The sequence below is a fragment of the Podarcis muralis genome, chromosome 16 (genome assembly GCF_964188315.1).
Source record: "Podarcis muralis chromosome 16, rPodMur119.hap1.1, whole genome shotgun sequence".
NCBI lineage: Eukaryota > Metazoa > Chordata > Lepidosauria > Squamata > Lacertidae > Podarcis > Podarcis muralis.
This window is the reverse complement of record NC_135670.1, coordinates 29,563,774-29,574,196: the sequence shown is the minus strand read 5'-3', so window position 1 is coordinate 29,574,196 and position 10,423 is coordinate 29,563,774. Positions and strand designations below refer to the sequence as shown.

Here is a 10,423-nt window from a genome sequence, read left to right as displayed (position 1 = left end):
ATGATAATAGGATTTAAGGTGGGTTTGCTTTTACACATTTGTGTTTTATTTTGATCAAGGTTCACCAACGTTTTTGCTAACCGGTGAAAGAGTTGTGGATGCCATACACACAACTGTGCATACTTGGGGGATGCGGGTGGCGCTGTGGTCTAAACCACTGAGCCTTTTGGGCTTGCTGATTGGAAGGTCGGCAGTTTGAATCCACATGATGGAGTGAGCTTCCATTGCTCTGTCCCAGCTCCTGCCAACCTAGCAGTTCAAAAGCACGCCAGTGCAAGTAGATAAATGGGTACCGCTGTGGTGGGAAGGTAAACGGCATTTCCGTGTGCTCTGGTTTCCATCACGGTGTCCCGTTGTGCCAGAAGCAGTTTAGTCCTGCTGGCCACATGACCTGGAAAGCTGTCTGTGGACAAACGCCAGCTCCTTCACCCTGAAAGCGAGATGAGCGCCGCAACCCCATAGTCGCCTTTGACTGAACTTAACCATCCAGGGGTCCCTTAAAAAGGTAAAGGCAAAGGACCCCTGACAGTTAAGTCCAGTTGTAAACGACTCTGAGGTTGCGGCGCTCATCTCGTTTTACAGGCTGAGGGAGCCGATGTTTGTCCAGAGACAGTTTTTCCAGGTCATGTGGCCGGCATGACTAAGCTGCTTCTGGGGCATCGGAACACCAAAACCAGAGCAGCGCACAGAAACACTGTTTTACCTTCCCGCCTGAGCGGTACCTATTTATCTACTTGCACTGGCGTGCTTTCAAACTGCTAGGTTGGCAGAAGGGACAGAACAATGGGAGTTCACCCCGTTGCAGAGATTCAAACCGCCGACCTTCCGATTGGCAAGCCCAAGGGGCTCAGTGGTTTAGACCAGTGTTCCCCAACCTTGGGCCTCCAGCTGTTTTTGGACTACAATTCCCAGAATGGAGACTGAAACTGACAGATTACGCGGAATTGGACAAATTAACTGGGAAAATCAGATACACCAAAGACCAAAAGTTCATCGAAGACTGGGGAAAGTTTGTAGATTATCTGAAAAACGTATGTGGTGTGAACACAATGCTAGTGGGATTTCAAGAGGCACTATAAAAATAGAGAAGTATTGTTAATATGAAATAGTGGGAGAAGGGAAGTATAATGGCAATACGAAAGAAGGGAATGTGTAATAAAGTTATAAATACGGATGATTCTCAGAGACGCTGAAGGAAGTTCAAAAAAGAGACAATTTGTTGTATTTTGGATAAAAATGTATATGTATAACTGTATGGAAAATCAATAAAAATTTATTTAAAAATAAAAGTTTTTGGACTACAATTCCCATCATCCTTGACCACTGGTCTTGCTAGCGAGGGATGATGGGAGTTGTAGTCCAAAAACAGCTGGAGGCCCAAGGTTGGGGAACACTGGTTTAGACCACAGCACCACCAGCGTCCCTAGAGGTCCCTTACCTTTACCTTTTATACTTGAACACCCCACACTCATGCCTAACCAGTTGCTGGAAACTGCAGGAGAGGAGAGTACAGTACTCTTGTGTTTGGGCCCTGCTTGCAGGTTCCCCACAGGCATCTGATTGGCCGCTGTAAGAACAGCATCCTGGCCTAGATGGGCCATTCTCCAGCAGGCTCTTCTTACGTTTTTACTAGCATTGTGTTTCCATTTCCCACCCCCGCCCCACCAACCGAATTTTGGGGGAGCAGGGTCAGCGACTTTCCTGGAGACTGCAGCTGGAGAGGGAAGAGGGGTAGGTATCCTGTGGTCCTCCAGATGTGGCTGAACTTCAACACCCATCTGCCCCAGCCAGCGTGGACAATGGTCAGGGGTGATGGGAGTTGTAGTCCAACCACAACTGGAGGGCCACAGATCCCCCATCCCCAGGTCTTTACAGATTCTGCCGACGTATTTTGTTTAGTGAACCAAAATAGAAGGATTTTAAAAAACCACACGCTTTACCTCCCCTCGTGTCTGTTCAATTTATTACAAAACTGCAAAGGGACGTTTAGTGTCATGATACAATATAAAATAATTGTGAAAATACCATTGTTCTTTCAACCGAGGAAAAACAAAACCTGTTCCGATAGAAAAGGTTGCTAATTAGTACCTGAAAAGTTCAAGGCGGATCTTCTAGGAGGCCTCTGAGAATATTTGGCATGTTAAGACATTTGCATGATTTTAAGGCATCGCGGGTAAAAGGATGGCTCATCCTCCCCCATCACTTTAGTGTTCTGTACCGTTTATTTGTATTTTTATAAGAATAATAATAAAAAAACCAGGAAGCACCAAGGGAAATTCTACCCCAGAGAGCCAAAGCACAGGTGACGACACAGCCTTCACTGACCTAGCGCCTTCCAGATGTTTTGCACCACAATTCCCACTAGCCCATTGGCTCGGGCTGGTGGAAACCGTACGCCAACACATCTGGAGGGTGTTAGGTTGGCAAAGACTAGCTTACAGAGACAGACTTTTTTTTTAGCGAGAGAAGAATGTTGGTCCCATATGCACTTAAAGTAGCATCATTCCATTTTAAGTAGTCATGAGTTCCCCCAAAGAATCCTGGGAACTGCGGTTTGTTAAGGGGACCGAGAGTTATTAGGAGACTCCTATTCTCAGTACCCTTAACAAACTACACGTCCCAGCATTCTTTGGGGGAAGTCGTGACGGTTTAAAAGTGGGGTGGTACTGCTTTAAACATACAGTGCGGACGGGGCTGTTGTAAACTAGCAACAAGTTACACAATGGTTACACAAAGCCTAAACAAAATGTAGTTAGGAGACTGAAGACATTTATGGTAAACAGGTCACCACGTCTTTTAGTAAGAAAGTTGCCACACACACACAAAAAGGTATCATGTTAGCCTAGCTAAACAAAACGAAACATGGTTCGTCAATCTACTCTCAAAGCCTACTGCATATAAGATGGCATATTTGCTTTTGAATTAAAAAAAAAGGAGAGAGGGAAAGATAAGGAAAAGTAAGTCCCACATTATAAGCACGAGCATATTATTACCAACAGGGTGATATAAGCAACATGATTAAGGAGAGGTATATATATATATATATATATATATACGGGGAGAAGAAGAGAAGCTGCTTTCCAATATGATCTTCAAGACCGCCAGCTGCTCCTCGTAGCATCCAGCCCTGCGTCCAGGCATGATCCATTGGCGTTTCACTAGTGTCACCGTTTAGTTTCAGATAAAGCACTGACCCATTTTAAGAGTGTTGAGTAGCCACTGTAAGAAAAAGAAGAAAAGGCCATAGACTTCCTTCCACAGGTAAGATCACCCTGTGTAAATGAACACAGCACAGATCCATTCTATTGAAAGAAACAGAAAACTTTCCCATGGACACAATTCCCTGGTATTGGCTTTCGTGGGCTGGGTGGCTGCTCTCAATGCAGGACATGCCCTCCCCGCTGAAATACTAGAGCATGCTGCCAGTTCCAGAAGACTCACCTGTTTACTCAAGCATTTAACTGAACGGAACCTGCAATTTTACGGTTTTGACGGTTTAAACATTTTATTTTATTTTTACTCTTTGTTTTATTGTAATTTTAATTAAGGATAGGTTAAAGCCCCGATGGATTTGTAATTGCATATTTTAATTATAAGGTAAAGGTAAAGGTACCCCTGCCCATACGGGCCAGTCTTGACAGACTCTAGGGTTGTGCGCCCATCTCACTCAAGAGGCCGGGGGCCAGCGCTGTCCGCAGACACTTCCGGGTCACGTGGCCAGCATGACAAAGCTGCATCTGGTGAGCCAGCGCAGCACACGGAAACGCCGTTTACCTTCCCGCTGGTAAGCGGTCCCTATTTATCTACTTGCACCCGGGGGTGCTTTCGAACTGCTAGGTTGGCAGGCGCTGGGACCAAGCAGCGGGAGCGCACCCCGCTGCGGGGATTCGAACCGCCGACCTTTCGATCGGCAAGCCCTAGGCGCTGAGGCTTTTACCCACAGCGCCACCCGCGTCCCCTTATTTTAATTATGTGTTGACTTAATTATGTATTGATTTGATTGCGCATTGATTTCATAGTTGCAAACTACTTAGCAGCCATTCTGGCATCTAAATTAAATAATAATAGCAGTTACTAAACATCCGGGCAGTTCAAACATACAAAGTTTTGCACATGCTGTCTGCCTCCAAATCATGCGAATGATACCAGTGTGTGTGTGTGGTTTTTTTGTGTGTGGGTGTGCGTAAACTGCCTTGAGTCCCAGTCTGGGAAAAAGGCAGGATATAAAGATTATCCGTTATTGTTATTATATTGTCAGTTTAGCCCTTTCAATAGTTAGGCACCACACACATTTTTATCTTTATTTTAAGAAGGGGAGGAACCTGGAAAAAAAACCCTATCCTGCCAATTTCCTGGAAGCAGACTAAAATTAAGGGAATGCTACCTAAATTTGCTCCAGGGCAGATTACATTTTATTAGACACAATCCAGCACCAGCAGCAGCAGCATCTTGTTTTTCCAGTTTCTTTGAGAAAGTGCCAGCTGTGCTGGGTTAGGCACTGTGTCCTAATTGAAAAACAGGGCAAGAGCAAAATGGGAAAGGAGGAATCTGAATCCAGAGATCTTTGGCAAGGGAATTAGGCCAGGGAGGGTCTGAAGAACCGTAAAAAGAGAGAGGGCAGGGCTGCAGACCCACCCTCCCCTCGCCCCGGGACTATCTCAGGTTTCCACTTTGAATTCCCAAATTTGAAGAAGTCAGCCTTTTTATCCTTCTACTTGGGGAGATATATTTTTTAAAAAAGCAGGCTGGCCATATTCTGCTAAATTACTCACCAAGGCATAGTGCAGTTAGAGAACTTTAAGCCAGGGGAGGGGAATGTCAGGCCCAGGGCCCAAATGCAGCCATCCAGGCTTCTCTATGTCAGCCGTAGAGTTTTAACCAAGCCATACCCTGTTCTCCCCAGACCCTCAATGGCCCTGCTGCACACACCCTGGGGTGATGAGCGTTTTAGTCTGCAACATCTGGAGGGAACGCTCCTACCCCTGACCTAAACCACCGCTGTTGCTGTTTGCGAAGGACCTTTGCAACAGCACACTGTGGGCTCAGCAGCTGCAACCAGCTCTAAATTCTGATCGCTGTAAATGTTGCAGTCCTGCCTTGACACTGTTGGTTTCCCCAGAAGAGTCGTATTTTTAAATCAGACGTTACACACTGACAGATAAGTGCTGGAACGGCAAAGTTAACAGGTTGACACCTTAACACGCCTTTATTTATTGCCGAGGCCATGAAAGGACAGGAAGCAGCAGTCAGGCTCTGCCCCACCATGCCTGAATCCAGCCCCAGTTTAGACTCTAGACTCCTCCCAGCTACCAATTGCCATGGCAGAGGTAATCAGAGGGAGAAGCTGTAGCAGCCCCTCCATGGTGCTTACTTCCAGATCCCATGACCTGCTGAATTACTGCCTGCCATAATTCAGGGGAGGGATTTGGGGAAACAAAGTTAGGCTAATGACCATCCCTGGGGAAAGTTAATAAAAAGCTGATAAAACTAGTCAAAACTAATAAAAACTAATAATTCCATATTTTGATGTTAGAACAAAGTTTGTGAGGCATCGCAGCATGCAAAAGAGAGTGCTGGAGGTGGGTAGTCTAAAAGCTAGGCCAGCGTTTCCCAAACTTGGGTCTCCAGCTGTTTTTGGACTACAACTCCCATCATCCCTAGCTAGCAAGACCAGTGGCCAGGGATGATGGGAACTGTAGTGCAAAAACAGCTGGAGACCCAAGTTTGGGGGGAAATTCAACTAGGCACTTCAGTTCAGGAACAACTTGAACCCGCAGTTAGGTCCTGCTTAAGTTAGGGGCTTCCTGTAGGAATCTGGCTGGCCACTGTGAGAACAGAGTGCTGGACTAGGATGGGCCTTTGGCCTAATCCAGCAGGATTCTTCTGTTCTCATCTACTGAACTGCAGCCACATGCCTTGCAATTACTCCAAACAGGTTTCACTTTCAGATGAGTGCCAGGGCACTCACTGGTCTGAAAGCCCTGGCTTTCTCCTTTCCTAACAGGTTAATAGCTATCCCATCTGACATCTCCACTAAAGCGAAATAAATCTGCTTTCTTCAACCTAGTGCAACTATAATTCCCATCACGTCCAGCCAGCAGGGCTGTGCCGACTAAGCCTGGCAGGAGGTGCATTCCAAAATACCTGGAGGGCACCAGGATGGGGAAGTCTGCTTGCCCTGCTTCGATCCAAATCCGTTAAGCTGTTTTATAACGTGACTGAATTGCAGAATTCTGGCAGGAGGCCACTTCATACCCTTGTCTATTTGTGCAGCTGTGCTGGGAACATAGTTGAGCAGTCCAGGTAAGAGCAGAGGAAGATGCTAAAATATTTGGGACATTCGCCTCAGAGGCAGGATCGACAGAAAACCAGGGGCTTACATCACCAGGAGAACAGCAGGTGCAAGGGTTTGTCACGAATCTCTCAAGACCTAGCACAAGAGGCCAAAACAAAACCCTTGGTCCACTGCAAACTGAGTATTATGAATGTAAATGTCATAAGAAGCCCTTGGGATAGGAAAGCATACTTGCAGGAAGCGGTGTAGATCAAGCTAAATTGGCTGCCTGTCCATTGATGAGTGAGGGTTAAATCCTGCTCTGTTCAGCACTCTTTCAGGCTAACTTCCTACCGATTCAGGAAGCTGTTTGCTACCACAATCCCCTGCTAAAACTGGTTCCACCATCGCCCCCCATTATTTTAGTAGACCAGTCCATGCAAACCTGCATGGGATCCCCCGCTAAAACGATGGAAAGCTCCCTTTTAGCACCGGATTCCAAAGCCCACCCAGCCGTGAATCACGAAAAGGAAGGTATCAGAATCTCTTGCTAGAACAGAGGGTTTTTTTTCACCTGCTAAAATGAGGGGAGAACCTTTCCCTTTCCGCAGAACCATGCAAGGTGCTTTGAAGCCCTGACTTTGGGATTTGCCATTATGATGCCATTATGGCACCATGTGATTGACAGGTGGGGAAACCCCGCCCACCTTCCAAATTTGGCCGGTGAGTCCAATTCCAATTAGGCTCTGGCCCATGGAGTCAAAAAGCTTCCCCGCTCCTGGCCTAACCTCTCTCACAAGGTTGTTGTTCCAGCTGTTGAACCCCACTCCCTTGCCTCAGAGGACATCAGTCAAAGCTGTTGCCTGGTAGGGAGAAGCAGAAGGGGAACATAAGGGATGAACACAGATGAGGATAGCAAATGAATAAATCCTGGCGCCATGTTGTTTCTGTCCCCAATACCAGAATGGGGCTCTTTTTATTGTGATAATCGTTCATAAGCTACTTTGATCACCACTCAGGGTTATAAAGGAGGATATATTAATCTAGATGAATGAATGAATGAAATATTTTGTAAGGATAAAGTGAAGAGCGGAGTGGGGGGACTACAATCATGTACATCACCTTGAGATCCTTGGCGGAAAGGTGGGGTAGAAAAGAAATTGATGGGTTAATGAATAAATAAAATGATAAGATTGCTAATTCCCCCAGCCTCCTGTTTGTTTACCAACACAATTCTCCACGTGGGTTGCAAGTGTGGTGCCATCAAGAGAAAATGTGAAATCTGGAAACATTCCCTTTGTACTGAACACATCAGTGATGATGATTGATGTACTTCAATCAGTCACCAACATTCCAGGTATTTTCACTTCCTTGCATTTACAAAATAAAAAAAGGGAATTTGCAGGGTGAAGCTTACAGAAGTCAAAAGGATACACCACAACTCCATCTGGAAAAGATCACTGACAAAAATTGTGAAATGACACTAACACCAAAAGGATTAGAGGAGACAAAGAAGCCACGTGGAGCCAGACTTTCACAATTATTTAAAAACTGGTCACATGAGGAGAAATAAAACATGGATCACTAGTCATAGGATATTACTTGTTTTGGCTCTGCTTTTTCTTTTTTTAAAGCACTCCTACTTGAACGGTTTGTGTTCTCTCTTACCTCAAGGATTAAAAGCTTAATACAAAACCCAAATCCTCTTTTAGCACAATATTAGTTATTGTACTTTTAAAATCATACAGCACCTTCCTCCCCCCCCCCCCTAGCAATGCAAGGATGTTAAGAACACTAGCACATGGGCCCCAAATCTGGAGCATTGTTTCAGCTTCCTGAAGTATCAGAATGCAACCCTCCAGTCTTTAAATGGAAAGAAGCAGGTTTCTAGTCCTCATGGTTAGGAAACAGTGATAAAACTGGTGAAAGGACAAAAACCCAATAAATAAAAGGGATTTCAGGGCTCTGGGAGGGAAACCTTTTACGCCCTAGATGATTCCCTGCCTTTTTCTACACGGATGCTAACTGGCTCCTATGACTCCTACTGCTATCCCCACCATCAAGGTGGCATTGAAAGAAATGGAACATAAAGAACAGAGATGGGGGAGGTTATCCTCCCCATTTCCTTTATTTCTCCCTTTCATACCGCACCACTTGCCCTCCGGATGAGCAACCAGCGAAACACTACTCATGAGCTCCACTGGAAACTCCATCCCAACAGCTCGATATTTCATGCTTCCCAAGATACTGTTCAACAGCGTTACTTGTTGCCAGCGCCTGTGGGCTAAAGGGATACAGCACAATCTTCCCCAGAATCTATTCCCTGGGTTCTTCGTTATCTTCTGAGCTCGGACAGGTGGCTACTGGCAAGAGGGCCTTCTCCCCAAACAAACCGCAAGTGGTTTGTTGTTTGTTAGAAATAAACCATGAGCCACGAGTCGGGCCAACGAGAAGAGCCTCATGGTTTGTTGCTCCCAGTGAGAGGTGGGTATGAGCAAATTGTGGGATTTTGAGCAGCGTGCACTGCTTGTTCGTATTAAAATATAGTTAGGTTATAGAATAAGGAATGTGTAGAGTTGGAAGGGACCCGAGGGTCATCTAGACCAGTGTTTCCCAACCTTGTGCCTCCAGCTGTTTTTGGACTACAATTCCCATCATCCCTTGCCACTGGTCTTGCTAGTCAGGGATGATGGGAGTTGTAGTTCAAAAACAGCTGGAGGCACAAGGTTGGGAAACACTGATCTAGACCAACCCCCTGCAATGCAGGAATATGCAGCTGTTCTATAAGGGGATCCAACATGCAGCCTTGGCATTTATCAGCACCATGCTCTAACTAACTGAGCTATCTAAGACTTGAGATTTATATCAGGGGAAACCCACTCAGCCATAAAACTCAAAGGACCAGAGCACACCAGGCACCTCTGTCCTCCACTACCTCCCGCGGTTTGGTCAAACTCATGCTAGTAACCTCGAAAACACTATCCAACCATCTCGTCCTCTGTCGCCCCCTTCTCCTTGTGCCCTCCATCTTTCCCAGCATCAGTGTCTTCTCCAGGGAGTCTTCTCTTCTCATGAGGTGGCCAAAGTACTGGAGCCTCAGCTTCACGATCTGTCCTTCCAGTGAGCACTCAGGGCTGATTTCCTTAAGAATGGATGCGTTTGATCTTCTTGCAGTCCATGGGACTCTCAAGAGTCTTCTCCAGCACCATAATTCAAAAGCATCAATTCTTCGGCGATCAGCCTTCTTTATGGTCCAGCTCTCACTTCCATACATCACTACTGGGGGAAAAACTCAAAGGGTAGCCTTGGTCAAGTTGACACACTCCCTCCCTCTCTCCCTCTCTCTGCCAAGCCTACCTCACAGGCTGTTGAGAATATGAGAGTGCAACATACCGAGCCTCATGCTCCATGGAAGAAAGACAGGATGCACACAAGATTAATGAGTTAAGGAGAAAAAAGGGTTGCTCCAACCTCACCGGAGCACGCAATGACCTCATGTTAAGGAAGATCATTACCATGTGAGCGTAATCCACAGATCCAAGCAACCACAAAACACCCAGAAAAATCCTCCCTCTTTAAAAGCCACAAATCTCTAGGTCTTCACAAAGCATAAAAAGAACCGGAATTTTTCATTATTTCAGCATTACCCTTCAAAAAGACGGAGGAAGCTTCAAGCAGCAAGTGAACCTCATCGGAGCAAATCCCAACACATTTTCTGCAGACGCAACAGAGCAGACGGGCCGGCGTGACTCACGGCGAGGCAGGGGAGCCAGAGCGTTGGGGCAGCTCACCCAGCCTTGGTTAGCAAAACACCCCGGAGGCTACAAGGTGGTTGCTCCAAAAAGGCTAGAATTCTGCCTAAGCTTCACATTCCAGGCATCAGGAGCTACAGACACAAATACATCCTTCCTCCCCCACTAACCCCCCGAGATGACTTTTCTCATCACATCAGTTTGGCATCGGACCATGATTAAAGTCTGGTTGCTAGGGCAACGCCACACATATTTTTCTTTTAGAACCCCACGTATCCATTATTGTAGGGAGTGGGCTGTTTTTTCAGTTCTTTGCAATGTGCCTGTCAGGAGCATGACTAATGGTTTTAAAAGCAAGATAAACCGCATGTTGTGATAATACGGTCAAGTTAGGCAA

At 46.1% G+C, this 10,423-nt stretch overlaps 1 protein-coding gene across 1 annotated transcript in view; it reads right to left on the bottom strand.

Moving 5' to 3' along the window:
* Positions 1-1,946: 1,946 nt before the first annotated feature.
* Positions 1,947-10,423, bottom strand: part of LOC114586581 (septin-2) — a 63,238-nt gene continuing 54,761 nt past the window's right edge. The window contains exon 13 of the mRNA XM_077920763.1: positions 1,947-3,219. The gene's annotated coding sequence lies outside the window, so the exon portion shown is untranslated. The remainder of the gene's footprint in view (positions 3,220-10,423) is intronic.